This window comes from Symphalangus syndactylus, chromosome 21 (genome assembly GCF_028878055.3).
Source record: "Symphalangus syndactylus isolate Jambi chromosome 21, NHGRI_mSymSyn1-v2.1_pri, whole genome shotgun sequence".
Classification (NCBI taxonomy): domain Eukaryota; kingdom Metazoa; phylum Chordata; class Mammalia; order Primates; family Hylobatidae; genus Symphalangus; species Symphalangus syndactylus.
Window position 1 is genome coordinate 81,272,196 of NC_072443.2, and position 16,144 is coordinate 81,288,339.

Below are 16,144 nucleotides of genomic sequence, written 5' to 3' on the forward strand. Positions count from 1 at the left end.
TGGTTTAAAGTCTATTTTATCAGAGACTAGGATTGCAACCCCTGCCTTTTTTTGTTTTCCATTTGCTTGGTAGATCTTCCTCCATCCCTTTATTTTGAGTCTGTGTGTGTCTCTGCACGTGAGATGGGTTTCCTGAATACAGCACACTGATGGGTCTTGACTCCTTATCCAATTTGCCAGTCTGCGTCTTTTAATTGGAGCATTTAGCCAGTTTACATTTAAAGTTAATATTGTTATGTGTGAATTTGATCCTGCCATTATGATGTTAGCTGGTTATTTTGCTCGTTAGTTGATGTAGTTTCTTCCTAGCCTCAATGGTCTTTACAATTTGGCATGTTTTTCCAGTGGCTGGTACTGGTTGTTCCTTTCCATGTTTAGTGCTTCCTTCAGGAGCTCTTTTAGGGCAGGCCTGGTGGTGACAAAATCTCTCAGCATTTGCTTGTCTGTAAAGTATTTTATTTCTCCTTCACTTATGAAGCTTAGTTTGGCTGGATATGAAATTCTGGGTTGAAAATTCTTTTCTTTAAGAATGTTGAATATCGGCCGCCACTCTCTTCTGGCTTGTAGAGTTTCTGCCGAGTGATCAGCTGTTAGTCTGATGGGCCTCCCTTTGTGGGTAACCCGACCTTTCTCTCTGGCTGCCCTTAACATTTTTTCCTTCATTTCAACTTTGGTGAATCTGACGATTATGTGTCTTGGAGTTGCTCTTCTCAAGGAGTATCTTTGTGGCATTCTCTGTATTTCCTGAATCTGAATGTTGGCCTGCCTTGCTAGATTGGGGAAGCTCTCCTGGATAATATCTTGCAGAGTGTTTTCCAACTTGATTCCATTCTCCCCGTCACTTTCAGGTACACCAATCAGACGTAGGTTTGGTCTTTTCACATAGTCCCATGTTTCTTGGAGGCTTTGTTCGTTTCTTTTTATTCTTTTTTCTCTAAACTTCCCTTCTCACTTCATTTCATTCATTTCATCTTCCATCACTGATACCCTTTCTTCCCATTGATCGCATCGGCTACTGGGGCTTCTGTATTATTCATGTAGTTCTCGAAACTTGGCTTTCAGCTCCATCAGCTCCTTTAAGCACTTCTCTGCATTGGTCATTTTAGTTATACATTCGTCTAATTTTTTTTCAAAGTTTTTAACTTCTTTGCCGTTGGTTTGAATTTCCTCCTGTAGCTCGGAGTAGTTTGATCGTCTGAAGCCTTCTTCTTTCAACTCGTCAAAGTCATTCTCCATCCAGCTTTGTTCCATTGCTGGTGAGGAACTGCATTCCTTTGGAGGAGGAGAGGCACTCCGCTTTTTAGAGTTTCTAGTTTTTCTGCTGTGTTTTCTCCCCGTCTTTGTAGGTTTTTCTACTTTTGGTCTTTGATGATGGTGATGTACAGATGGGTTTTTGGTGTGGATGTCCTTTCTGTTTGTTAGTTTTCCTTCTAACAGACAGGACCCTCAGCTGCAGGTCTGTTGGAGTTTGCTAGAGGTCCACTCCAGACCCTGTTTGCCTGGGTGTCAGCAGCGGTGGCTGCAGAACAGCGGATTTTTGTGAACTGCAAATTCAGCTGTCTGATCGTTCCTCTGGAAGTTTTGTCTCAGAGGAGTACCCGGCCGAGTGAGGTGTCAGTCTGTCCCTACTCGGGGGTTCCTCCCAGTTAGGCTTTAGGAGACAGTCTGCCCATTCTCAGATCTCCAGCTGCATGCTGGGAGAACCACTACTCTCTTCAAAGCTGTCAAACAGGGAGATTTAAGTCTGCAGAGGTTACTGCTGACTTTTTGTTTGTCTGTGCCCTGCCCCCAGAGATGGAGCCTACAAAGGCAGGCAGGCCTCCTTGAGCTGTGGTGGGCTCCACCCAGTTCGAGCTTCCTGGCTGCTTTGTTTACCTAAGCAAGCCTGGGCAATGGTGGGCGCCCCTCCCCCAGCCTGGCTGCCGCCTTGCAGTTTGATCTCAGACTGCTGTGCTAGCAATCAGCGAAACTCCGTGGGCGTAGTACCCTCCAAGCCAGGTGCGGGACACAATCTCCTGGTGTGCCATTTTCCAAGCTCTTTGGAAAAGTGCAGTATTAGGGTGGGAGTGACCCGATTTTCCAGGTGCCATCTGTCACCTCTTTCTTTGACTAGGAAAGGGAACTCCCTGACCCCTTTGTGCTTCCCTAGTGAGACAGTGCCTCGCCCTGCTTCGGCTGGGCTCGGTGTGCTAAACCGACTGTCGTGCACCCACTGTTTGGCACTCCCTAGTGAGATGAACCCAGTACCTTGGATGGAAATGCAGAAATCACCCATCTTCTGCATCGCTCATGCTGGAAGCTGTAGACTGGAGCTGTTCCTATTTGGCCATCTTGGCTCCACCCATCTACTGACTTCTTTTTAGGGAGATGAAGATTTTAGTTCTTTTACATTCCATTTTCCTTGTCTCTACTGTTTCAATCATATTCTATCACAATTTTTGATTACACATCAGTGTTTTTATTATTATGACTCTATAAATATTTCACAATGCTCAGTCAAATGGTGTACCATCATTACATTTAATTTCTTATACCACCTTTATTTCTCCTGGAGTTAAAACTGACTCCTCAATTTTTATTGCTTAGTTTTATGTAAATCAATAAACTCTTTCCATACCTTCCAACAACTCTTCAAAATACTTTTCAATTCAACTTTTCCAATGTCAAACTTGTAGTGTCTTGGTTTCAATCTTTTCTTGAAGGCATTTCTTCTTGAGCCCACCATTCTGCTCTGATCTGAAACACCATCTCTGTAACATGACTTGAACCCCAGTTTTTCTCTCAGCCACCATTTTGGAAATTCCTGTAATCCAATTGGAGTCCTCCTTTTCTGGATTTTCTTTCTCTGTTTTAGTCCATTCTTACTTTTTACTAGAACAAAGAAAAAGGCTGCATCAGAGGTAATTATTTTGAAATATGAATGTCTAAAAACCTCTTTTTTTTCTTATCCTCATGCTTGATTGTTTGGAAGGCATAAATTTCTAGGTTGAAAATAGTTTTCCCCAGAATTTCGAAGCTCTTGTTTCATTGTCTCAGCTTTCAATGTCATCATTGAGAATCCTATGTCATTCTGATCCCAAATAAATACATACATGTGTATTTTATATGTGTGTGTGTGTGTGTGTTCGTGTGAAATGTCTCTGCATTCACTCTGGAGAATCCATTCTCTTCTTTTTACCTCTGGTCTCCTGAAATGTTATGATAGTGACAACCTAAATGATAAACAGAGAGAGGTTCTGTTTGGATTGTAATGGAATTTAAATTCCATTACAATCTATTTATATAATAAATGTAATATATTTAGTCTACTTAATTTAATAAATCTATTTAATAAATTTAATTCTAATCCTAACGATTAGAATTAAATGAGAGGCTCTCTAAATATATATATATATTTAATTGTAATGGAATTTTAATTCTAATCCTTAGAAATTAAATAGAATTAAATATATATACATATTTAGAGAGCTTCTCTCTGTTATTTATATGTATTTGTCATATATATTTATTATATGTTATATATGTATGTTATATATGTATTATGTGTTATATGTATTATATATTATATATGTATTATATATATTATATATAATTATAATCTCTGTTATATATATATATATATATGTATTTAGGATTAGAACATTGCAATAGGAATACACATGCCATGGTAAACTTGCTAGAGAAGTAAAGGAAAACAAAGGTTTTTAAAGGAAAAACCTAGAAGGACTACACAATTGTCTTGAAATAATTATCCTTAGCTATAAAAATGGTGATGCCAGTCCAATGTTGAACAGGCGGTTGCTGGGTAGATGTCCTTGCAAAAGTGTTTTTGTCCTTATATCAAAAGTATTTTTGATGTAAGGTTGCAATGGCCTTTGTGCAAGGTTGTGCTTTTTGCAGTCTTTCATGATAGTTTGTGTTACCAGGCAAATAAGCATGGGAACCCTCTCTTTCTAGCCTTCCCTGGCTCTGTGTGTTAGAGTTTTCTTAACATTAGTGACTCCATTTGGATTCTGACAAATTTCACCATGGTATATCTCAGCGTAGGTCTATTTACCTCTATTGTGATGTGTACTTAGTGAATTCTTTAAATCATGTTTTCACAAGACCTTGAAAATTTCCTTACATTATTCTTTGATAATTTTTTGTAGCAGGTAGTATTTCCCTGTTTATACCACCTCAGCATCATCACCTCCATGCAAAAGCTACTATAGTGAGTTTAATAGTATTTTCTCAAAATACATGTTCACTTGAAACCTAAGAAGGTAACCTTATTTGGAAATACCGTCTTTGCAGATGCAATTAGTGAAGGATCAAGATGAGATCATACTGAATTAGGATGGGCTCTAAATCCAATGACTGCTGTCCTTATAAGAAAAGGAGAGGGCACACAGAGATACAGAGACACACAGAGAAGGCAATGTGACACTGGGGGCAGAGATTAAAGTGATGTATCTACAAAGCCAAGGAATGCCTAAGAGTGCCAAGAACCACTAGGAGCAAGGACAGAGACATGGAATGATTTCTCCCTCAGAGCTTTTAGATGGAACCAACCATGCTGACATACTGATTTTAAACTTCTGGCCTCCTGACCTGTGAGAAAATAAATTTCAATTGTTTTAAGTCACCTAGCGTGTGGTAATTTGTTACAGAAGACCTAAGAAACTTATCTATTTGCTGATTTTGGACTCCTGTAACTCTGCATGCACAAGGGATGTTTTCCCCTACTGGCCATGGGGAGCATATTCCGCCCGCCTAAGAATGAGCCAAATATCCCTGTGAGCTTCCCTCAAACAGTGGCATAAAAGAAGTGGTGGATTAATGCCACACCTTCCTTATCTTTTGTTTTGATAACTCTCATGTGTATTCCAAACTCTCCTAACTCGATTGAGCTCCAGTTGCCTATCATAATAATTGGCTTTATAGCTTTCTTTCCTTCCCAATTGGCTTTATTAGCTTTCTTTCCTTCCTGTCTCACTGTCCTACAATCCTACTATCGTTCCTGGGATCATGTCCCAAAAATGACTTGAACTCAAACCCATAATTAAGAGTCAGTTTCCAAGGGAACCCAAACCAAGTTTCTTTCTACTATATCTTCAATTCTCTTCTAGAATTTTAATTAATCAACTAATGGGGCTACTGAATAGGGCTTCTAATTTTCTTATTTTTACCCCCAGATGTCCACCTTTTATTGTTTGTTGCAATTGTTATTGGTTTTGGAGGGAGAGATTTCCTGTCTCTATATTCTAACCCTTAAACTATTTTTTTCACCATCATAGTTTTTATTTCTGAGAAATGTTCTTTTTTTTTTATAGGTATTTCTTCTTGTTTCATAGATACACTGTCTTATTTGAAGATTTTTTAAAACTTTCTTTTAAGTCCTCTTTCTTTGCATTGTCTTGGTTTATTCTAATATTTGTTAGTTTATCTTTCCCTCTCTCATAAATTAACGGCTTCTCTTGAATATGTGGTGATCCTTGACTTTCTTTTTCCTCTTTTTTTAGTTAAGTGCTAAAAAAGTGAAGAGAAATGTTGTATGCATGGTTGAAACTTATCATCTGGTGGGCTAATTTTAGATTTCATGGCCAGCTGAATATTTCATTTGGGATTCCCCCAAGCAAATCCTTCTAGGGGGTCATTCGGTTTCTCCAGATAAGGAATCCTCAGTCTTATGTGTGGGGCTAAGGGTGTAAGCCTGCTTGTAATAGCTTTGAATTAGACAGAGGTATGGGGCTGTGAAGCTTATTGTAAAAGGCAGGCTTTCACTTAGCTCTCTATTTTCCATTTACACCTCCCCTCTACCCTCTTTTGTCCCTGGGATTCCAAGTCTAAAGCCTCTGTGGTTTAATTCTGTCAGGGGCCATTCTTTCCATCTTGTGAGGGGGTCATGAAGGCAGGAGTCTAGAGAACTACAGGCACAATTGCTCCTCCCACTGACATTCAAAATATCTCCCTATTTTTAGCCACCACTTGACGACCACCATCTGAAAAATCAGGTTCCTTCAATTCCTAAGCCTTTATGAGGCTCTTCAGGGCAATCTGACACCTGAGTAAGTGACTACTGTACTCTGCTTAGTCATTTACCATTCCTACATCTGCCTTTGTCTTCATACATTATACTTTGGGAGTTATAGATTTAATTTAATGGAAGACGATTTGATATAAGATGGAATTTGTATTGCTGTATTCCATGATGTTCTGGGAGTGATTTTCAAAAGGAGGAGGTTGATTTTACATAATTACCTTAAGGCTAGAAGTTCAGAAAATAGATTTTAAGTGGCAAAGGCAATCGATTTCCAAGCAGGTAATTCTTAATTTTTACATTTATTATAAATATATCTAAACTAAAAATAGGAAGATTTAAATAATTGCATTCCCCTCATTACTTTTTGCATGTACCCTTACAATCATAAGGTCTTTGAGGGCAGGGAACAAAAACACCCCTTATTATTTTCCACACTATCTTTAGCATAATACTGGGTATAAGAAATGTTTGATAAGTACCATCTAAAGTTAATTGAGCATGGATTTTTAAAAATCATACCTGGCCAGAATTTTCCTTAAGGATTAAATATTCCCAGACCATCATTCACATTCACAACCTTTGCAAATTCATTTTTCCTATTCTTTCTTCTGTGGTTTGAAAGAGGGAAAGCATAACTGATCTCCTTTTTCAGACCTAAGCTCTATGTCTCCTAAGGAAACAGACAACCGCTGCCTCATATGTTAAGTACAAACTATCAGTGACTCAATTCTCTATAAAAAGCAATTCACACTTCCTTCTACCCCTCTTAGAGTCGACAAACATGAAGTTTGGGGAAAGAGAAAAAACTTCATGGCCTGTTAAAAGATGATCAGGCAGGCAATACATAAGCAGAATACAAGAGCTCTGCTTCATCAGAGAGAACAGACAAGTTAGCAGGCAGAGGAGGGTAGAATTTCCCAAAGACATGGCCAGTAGAGAAAGCATCCCATGTCAGACACATTTGGCAATCACTGAAGAAGTATCCCCTTTTTGGAGATCATAGAGTCTGCTATCATATTGAAGGCTCTGAAAAGTACTGCAACCAGCTCAACTTATTTTTTCTCCTAGCTTTACTGAGGTATGCTTAATAAATGAAAATTTTATATATTATAGGTATATGATGTGATTTTTTGTTATACATATACATTGTGAAGAGATTACCATAATGAAGCCATTAAATAACATATTCATCACCTCACATAGTTACCATTTGTGTGTGTGTGTGGTAACATTTTTAAGATCTACTCTCTTAGCAGATTTCAAATATATAATATATTATTGTCAACGATAGTACCCATGCTAAGCGTTAGATTTCTAGAATTTATTCATCCTATAATTGAATGTTTATACCCATTGACCAGCATCTCCCCGTGTCCCCTTTTCCCCCAGACCTTGGTAACCACTCTTCCACTCTCTGTTCTTTGATACTAGCTTTTAAAAATTCTGCATATAAGTGAGATTATGCAATATTTTTCTTTCTGTGTCTGAATTATTTTATCTATTTTTGTGAAAAAATGCCATTGTAATTCTGATAAGAGATTGCCTTAAACCTGTAGATTGCTCTCTGTAGTGTGGACGTTTTGATTATATTAATTATTCAGAACCATGAATATGGGATATCACTCCATTTATTTTTGTCTTCTTCAATTTCTTTCATCAGTGTTTTACAGTATTCAGTATACAAATCTTTTACCTCCTTAAATTTATTCCTAAGTATTTTGTTTTTGATAGTATTGTAAGTGGGTTTGTTTTTAATTTTTTTCAATAGTGAATTGTTAGTATAAAGAAACAGATGATTTTTAATATTGATTTTATATCCTGCAACTTTACTGAATTTACTTATTAGTTACAACAGTTTTTTGGTGGAGTCTTATCCGTGCTCTCTTATACCGCTTTTCATTATCCTATTTGTACAGAAGGAGGAACAACCTCAGAATTGGTTTAGGATTTCCCCCAGGTCATATTAAGTAATACAGCTAGCTGAACACGTTTAAAACAATTATTTTGAATTATTTTCAGTCAGTTTGTAGATCTCCATTTCTTTGGTGTCAGTTACTGAAGCATTATTGGTTTGCTTCAGTGTTGTCATGTTTGCCTGATTCTTTGTGATCTGTGTGGCCTTATGTTGATGTCTTTGCATCTCAAGGAGCAAACATCTCTTCTTATCTTTACAGATGGTTTTAACAGGTAAAAATGTTCCTATGCCAGGTCCCCAGATGAATGGAACTGCTTCTGGGATCACGTTTAAGCGGGGCTAGAGCCCAGGCTTGGGGCTGTTGCCAGGTCTGAGTTGGTAGGCCTGTTACTGGAGTCATAAATGGGCATGGTTTCTGCTGAATCCCCATGTGGACAGGACTGACCCTGGGACCTGGGTAGAGCAAGGCTGGAACCAAGTCTTTGGGCCACTTCAGAGTTCACAGCTAAGGCTGCATTCAGCATTCACAGTTGGAACTGAAGTCAGTGAGTCTGCTACTAGAGGCAGAGATGCGTTTCTCTGGGTCCCTGGGTGGGCAGGACAAAGAGCAGGGCTATAGCTACTCACAGGGCTACTTCAGTATCTGTGGTTAGGTCTGCCATGAGTGGGCCTGTAACAGGGAATGGACAAGCATGGTTTTTCCAGAGCCCTTTGGTAGATGGGACTGGTTTTAGGACTGCAATCAAATGGAGGGGATAGGGCTGCTTTCAGTCTGTTGTCAGGACTGTGTTTGGCAAGCCTGATACCAGGGTTACGGGTCCCCATTCTCAAATCAGCTCTTCTCAGTTTGGGGCTTCATCAGGGTTTCACAACCTCTACCCTAGATCCAAAAGCTCCCACAAAGGCCCTGTTGGTTGTGAATGGCTGCCAGATTTTTGTCTGTGTGGGAGATGTGAGCAAGAGACCAACTATTCTATCATCATGCCGACATCCAAGTCTCAACTTGGTTTAATTAAATTGGCCCAAAACATATTTGAGAATGTAACTTACTTTTCTCAGATGAATAACTGATTACTCCAAGACTTGTTTTTTTCTTTTATAAAATGAAGATAAAAGCATCTACTTCAAAAGAGCATTTTAAGTATTTAATGAGATAGTCCATTTAAATCATTTAACCAGTGCCTAGCTTATGATAAACCCTCTGTAAATTTGGATTGTGGAGTTTAATTGTAGTTTAATTGTGGTAGTTGTAGTTTTTGTTATTAATAATAATAATATAGTATTTTATGGGATATACCTTAGAAAATGCCACGTGGAAAATATCAATGGTTGCACACTACAACCAATGAAACCTGGCAAGTGGGAAATTCTAAGATTATTACAAGGCTTACAGTACATCAAAAGTTTTAATATTTTCCCTAAACTTATCTATTTTAATGGATTAAGCATGCTATTTATAGAATTTAATCCTATTAATGTCTGAGTTAACCTGGGTCTCAGAAGAGTCATGACATAATCAAACTGGAACTTGAGGGATACAATACAGATGAGTGGAAAGAGCATCAACTTTGGAGCCAGAACACATCCTAGGTCTACTCTTTGCTCTCTGTGTGATCGTAGATAGCTTCCTTAACCTCTTAACCTCTCTGGGCCTCAGTTTTCTCTGGTAGAAAATGAGGAAAATGATTTCTAGTTTAAAAGATAGTTGGGAAGATTAAGTGGGGTTATATTTGGGGAAAGTAAATGATGTAGTACCAGATACATATGCAGTTATTCCTGGTAGTTCCTCGTGTATCCAGGCCTTTATGTTACTTGTGCTAATGGCCCCTGCTCTACTGCTAGAATCCAGAAATTTACTACTGCCTGTTACAGAAGAGGACATCAATTGTTCACTTTACCCTCTCCCTACACTTCTGTCACTTCCTCACCTGTGTCTATGGAGCTCAACCACATGAAGCATTATCCATGAGACTTTAAGTGCTAGAATTTCACCACCTTAACACAAGTCAGCGGTGGATGTGCCAGCCAATGAGACAGGGTACTAGGAGAGAGAAATGGGGACAACAGGGCCTTTTGGCACAAGTAGGAAATTTTATATTCCAATTGACTCAAAACATAAGACTTTTATATCCAAGCATTGCCTCATCTGACAGACAACAGCCTCATAAAGTAGCACTTTTCATCATCCTATTTGTACAGAAGGAGGAACAACCTCAGAATTGGTTTAGGATTTCCCATAGATCGTATTAAGTAATACAACCAGTACTAGAATCAAGCCTTTTCATCCCAAATAATATATACCAATAATATATAACTACCGCTATGCCAAGCACCCCTGGTATTGTGCAAGCCCCTCACCCGTGTATCACATTTAATCCTGAAAAGATCTGTGGAAGGTGGGTAACATTATTTCCCTTTCATAGACAAGAGGAGGGGCAGTTAGAAAGTAGCAGAGTGAGGATCTGAACTGAGGTCTGTGTGACTCCACAGCCCCTGCCCTGCCCACTAAATTACGTACACCCTGATAGACCCCTTGAATCCTCTTAACAGCATAAAGACATTTAGTAAAAAAACTAGCACCCAGGGCTGCAAATGAATTTTAATCATTACTTACTACACACAAACACATAGTTGGCCTTTTTGTAACACAGGTTTTGATATGCCTGGAAAGAATGGCAGAGGGAGCAACCCTTTCATAAGGATTGAGTCAGCCACATTGCAAAGATTTGCCAGCACCGAAGTCAGTATTGCCTACTCCCCTTCATTTTCTGGGTTTCACTGTTAGCCCCTTACTATCCTGCTGTGCCCATTCTCTCACAGGACATTTAGCATGCTGTGTTGCTTTCATTCTTTCCTTCTTAATTTCCTTTTCTAATCCTTCAGATTAGAAGTGGGCAATAGCAAAATAGTTAATATTTCTGGAGAATTTACCATGAGGCAGGCATCATGAAAAACCCCTTACTTGCGTTAGTTTGTTTAATTTCCTTCCATCTTCATAGAGGTTTTCTAAGCAGCCCAATTTTATCAATGGGAAAACATTATTGGGGATGCTATCTAACTTGCACAAGGTCACACAGCTTGTAAGTATTGGGGGCACAATTTCACCCTGGTCAGTTGAATTTCAAATTGCACCCCTTTTGCTATTTTGCTACACTGCCTCTCCTTTAGAGAAAATGGGAAAATGCCACATTTCAAACTACCTCACAAGAAATACCAGCTGCCTTGTCATTTATTCTCAAACACTGATCCCAGTTAACCTAGACAGGGGAGCCAAGAGTGGTTTAGATGGCTTTGGAAGTATACATTAGAAGTGAAATGGGTGAAGATTTTACCAGTTTTATTTATTTGTTTATTTATTTATTATTATTATTTTTGAGGTACAGTCTCACTCTGTCACCCAGGCTGGAGTGCAGTGGCACGATCTTGGCTCACTGCAACCTCCGCCTTCTGGGTTCAAGCCATTCTCCTGTCTCAGACTCCCGAGTAACTGGGACTACAGGTGTGTGCCACTACGCCCAGCTAATTTTTTCTATTTTTAATAGAGATGGGGTTTCACCGTTTTAGCCAGGATGGTCTCAATCTCTTGACCTCGTGATCGGCCCGCCTTGGCCTCCGAAAGTGCTGGGATTACAGGCATGAGCCATCTCACCCGGCCTTATTTATTTATTTTTGAGACAGAGTCTTACTCTGTCACCCAGGCTGGAGTCCAGTGGCATGATCTAGGCCCACTGCAGCTTCTGCCTCCTGGGTTCAAGTGATTCTTCTGCCTCAGCCTCCTGAGTGGTTGGGACTACAGGCACGTGCCACCACACCCGGCTAATTTTGTATTTTTAGTAGAGATGGGGTTTCACCATGTTGGCCAGGCTAGTCTCGAACTCCTGACCTCAGGTGATCTGCTCACCTTGGCCTACCAAAGGGCTGGGATTACAGGGATGAGCCACCACACCCAGCCAGATTTTATCAACCTTTACATTCAAAGAGGTCTCCCTGACTTCCTATGAATCACCGTAGCCTGGAAGAGATGCTGGAGATGCATCCACTAAGCATCATGCCTTCAGTACTTAAACAGCTCACTCCCAGGCTGCCCAGAGAAGCATGAGTAAATACTCCATCCCCCGATGAGTGATTGCTTCACTTCCCATGACAATCCTACATATATTTCTTGTGGATTATTTTGATTAGAGAGGGTATTAGTTTTCTGTTGCTGCTATCACAAATCATTACAAAGTTGGTGACTAAAAATGACTCAGATTTATTATCTTACATTTCTGGAGTTCAGAAGTCTGCAGTGGGTTTCAGTGAGCTAAAATTAAGGTGTCGGCAGAGCTATGTTTCTTCTGTAGGCTGTAGAGGAGACTCCACTTCTTTGCCATTTCCAGTTCTAGAGATTGCCTGCGTTCCTCGGCTGTGACCCCTTCCTCCACCATCAAAGCCAGCAATGGTCGGTCACATCTCTCTACTGCCACGTCACTCTGACATTGACTCTTCCACCTCCCTCTTCCACTTTTAAGGACCCTTGTTAATGTCAGCTGATTACCAATTTTAATTCCATCTGCAACTTTAATTCTCCTTTGCCAGGTAACATAATCACAGGTTTTAGGGATTAGGACATGGACATTTGTGAGGTATAATATTTTTCCTGCCATACAGTTATTTGTAAATTTGCAGTCTATGGATGGAATCCTTCAGAAGTGTGCATAATTAAAAAAAAAATGAAAACCTAAGCTATAGAGGTATTGATTTCAAAGAGGTAGACTTTTAAAAATTGATCATTAGCAGAATCCATTGTATTCAAAAACCTTTCAGCATTCAAAGCATCATTGCATGTTAACTCATTAATCTACACTACAAAACTCTAAGGTCCTCACTACCCAACCTATTTGAAGGATGAGAGGAACCAAGGCCGAGAGGTGACACAAGAGTTAGTGACAGAGCTGGGTGCGAACCTAACACTTCTGGCTCCGTGATCTGCACCCTGTCTATCACCTACAGCTACTCTAAAGAAAGGTTCCCACTTCACAAGGTTCATGTATTGACAAAGGCCACCATCTGCTGGGACTGAAAGTGCTGATTAACTAACGAATGCCTTCTAGGTGCAGGAAATTTGGGAACAGATGTTCAGGGCATCTTCATCACTGGAACACCCCCAGGTTCAATCTTTTAAGCTCATCCTGTAGATGAGCTATTAAGGAGCCAGGCTTCTCCTGGTTTCTTGACTTTCCCAAATCCTAAAAGGAGGTCTGTTCTCTTGATTGGGTGCGAAGCAGTCTCTGGGCCCGAATTCTCTTTTTAAAAATCTGCCAACAACAGACAAATGTCTTAGTCCTTCCATTTGTCACTGCCTGTGGGAGGTAGGGTGAGCAGCTTACCTTTCAGTTTTAAAACTGGGAAAGTCCTGGGAAAACCAAGATAAGTTGGTTATCCTAATAGAAAGGAAATATTTTAAAAACCCATTTTGAACTGGATCCCGATGTTCTTTCTAAAATAGCCACAGATTCTATTAGTTGAATCATGACTGGAATTCAAGCGAATATTTGTGGACTCTTGTCAGATATATCTGGGTCAAAACCCAAGTTTGCCACTTACTCACTGTAACCTTGGACCAGCTGCCTAACTATTCTGACCCTTAGCTTCCTCATCTGTGAAATGAGCATGGTAATATTTCCATCCCACAGTCAACGTGAGGATTGAATACGACAATGCATATAAGTTTAGCAGAAGACCAAGGTCTGAGTAATTGGTAGTAATCACTACTCTTACCTAAATAATTGGATCAGTAGGTTTTTTAAAATTCCCCAATAAATATGGGCAAGGCAGCACAATGATGAGAGTGGCTTCCTAGTCACACAAGACTTGGTTCTCATTCCAACTTATCTTTTCCTTAGAAGGATGATTGATGACAAGTGTCTCACCGTCAGTGAACCTCATCTTTAAAAAAGAATAATAGTATCTCCCTCAAAATGTTATTATTTTAGAAATAAATAAGATAGTATTAAGGTCTTAGCACGTGTCCTAATATGTAATAAAAAGAGATAGATATTATTACTTGTAATTGTATATTAGAATTTTTATTGCCACTAAAATAATCAAATTAGGAATTTTATTGGCTTGTGGCTTAAAAACTCCAGCAATAGAGCAGGCCTGAGTCATGTTAGATCTTCTAGATATGATTAATGATACCACCAATACACACACACTCTTTTTCTGTCACTCTGTCTCTGTCTTTTTTTGTCTGTCTGTCTGTCTCTTTCCCTTTCCCCATTTCTTAGTGCCATCTCTTCTCTGTGCTGACTTCATTCTCAGGCAAACCCTCCTAATACGATAGAAGGAACATAAGAAACCCTACAGAAAGAAAACTGCTCCCAATAGTTCCAACAAAATTTTAACTCCAATTGAACCCATGTAGTTTCTGTGCCTGTGCCAGTACTAACCACTATGGCCAGGGTAATGGAATATGCTCATTTGTCAGGCCTGGCTCACATGTCCTTCTTAGGAACCGAATAAAATGGATTCAAATAATCAGTTCCATATGGATTGAGAGAAGTGAACGGAGGTTCCCCAAGGTAAAATTAGCAGAAAGAGGAATGGATCCCAAGAAGGCAAAAACTGCAGATGTCATCTACCATTGCATTATTTCTATGGTATTGTCTGAATGTTTTAAGAAACCAAGAAATAAAGAGACCTGTAAACTGCTATCTAATGTGACACCTGCATAAAGTTCTTATGCAATGAAGTTTTTCTAGGCTGGTTCACTCTTCTGGCTTGAATTTCCTGGGGAAAAAAAAGCACTTCCCACCCTTAATATGGAAATCTTAAGCCACCCAAAGAGCAGATCTGTGGTCGTTTTAACACAGTTCAGAAATTTTTTGATATTATTCAAGATTTGGAGCTTTATTCTACTCCTCTTGAGTATGTGTTGGACTTAGCAAATCATTACTAACGAATAGAATATGGAGAAAGTGCTGATGTGTGATTCTGAGCCAGGTCATAAAGGGCACTACAGCTTTCTTCTTGCTCTTCCTCTTGAATTGCCCATTTTTGGGGAGATCAATTGTCATGTTGAGAGCACACTTGAGCAGTCCTATGGAGATTCCTCTGGACAGTGAGAAATAAAGGCCTTCAGTCAACAACCAAGAGAGTGTGCCATCTTGAAAAAGGATCCTTTAGTTCTAGGCAAACCTTCACAGCTGCAGCCCCAGACAACATCTGCTTATAAGCCCATGAGAGACCTGGAGTCGGAACCACTCAGGTTAACCCCCTCTTTGACACCCTAGAAGCTGTGTGAAATTGTAAGTGTTGGTTATTGTAAGCAACTCGGTTTTAAGGTAATTTATTATGTAGTGATAGATAACAATACAAGAACCTCAGGCCAAAAGGAATCTGTGTAGTGGTATAGGAAAAGCACTAGAAGAGATGGGAGGAAATCTGAGTCTGTGTCCCGGATCTTACATTAAGTGGCAATATTTTCACACTAATAACTTGATTTCTCTGAGCCTTGGCTTATCCAAATGTAAATTGGGGAAACAGTACATCGTTGCATATTTCACAGGGGACTAAACATACTCCAACTATGCAATCTAGGTCTACCTTAAGGTAATAAAACTAATTTGGAATTACCTTATTAATGTCATATCATGATGTCAAAATTAATGTGGAAAATACTTTAAAATTATTAATTCTACAAAAAATTTGGAATCTTAAAATTGGAAGGCACTTCAACATTTAGTTCATTTCCCTGCTTGTTTGGCATCTTTTGGTCACAAGGTCCAAAAATTTAAATAAATATCTCAAGATCACACAGAAGCAAAGTGGATCCTAAAATGCAGCCTCTCTGAGCCTCAGTTTCTTTACCTATAAAATGAGAATAACAACACGTGATGTGAAGGTTGTTATAATTGTAATCCTGCTGAAACCATGGCCCATATAGCCCGGGTTAAGAGTAATGTCATGTTCCAAGAACACAGTCCAGCAATTGAAAAGTAATTTTAAAACAAGTCATCTGCTTCTTTTTTAAGTCACCATAGCGATACAATACATGATGGAGAAACAGTCACTTCCTATACCCTCCAGGTAGTCTTCAATCACCTAGCACTAGGCCTGCAGTGCCCCAAATGTTTTCACCCGTCTCTCTTCCCAACTCTTCTTTTTTGTGTCTGTGGTAGTGGTGGGACCATCTCTGAAGAGTGAAGAAAGAGAAGAAACCG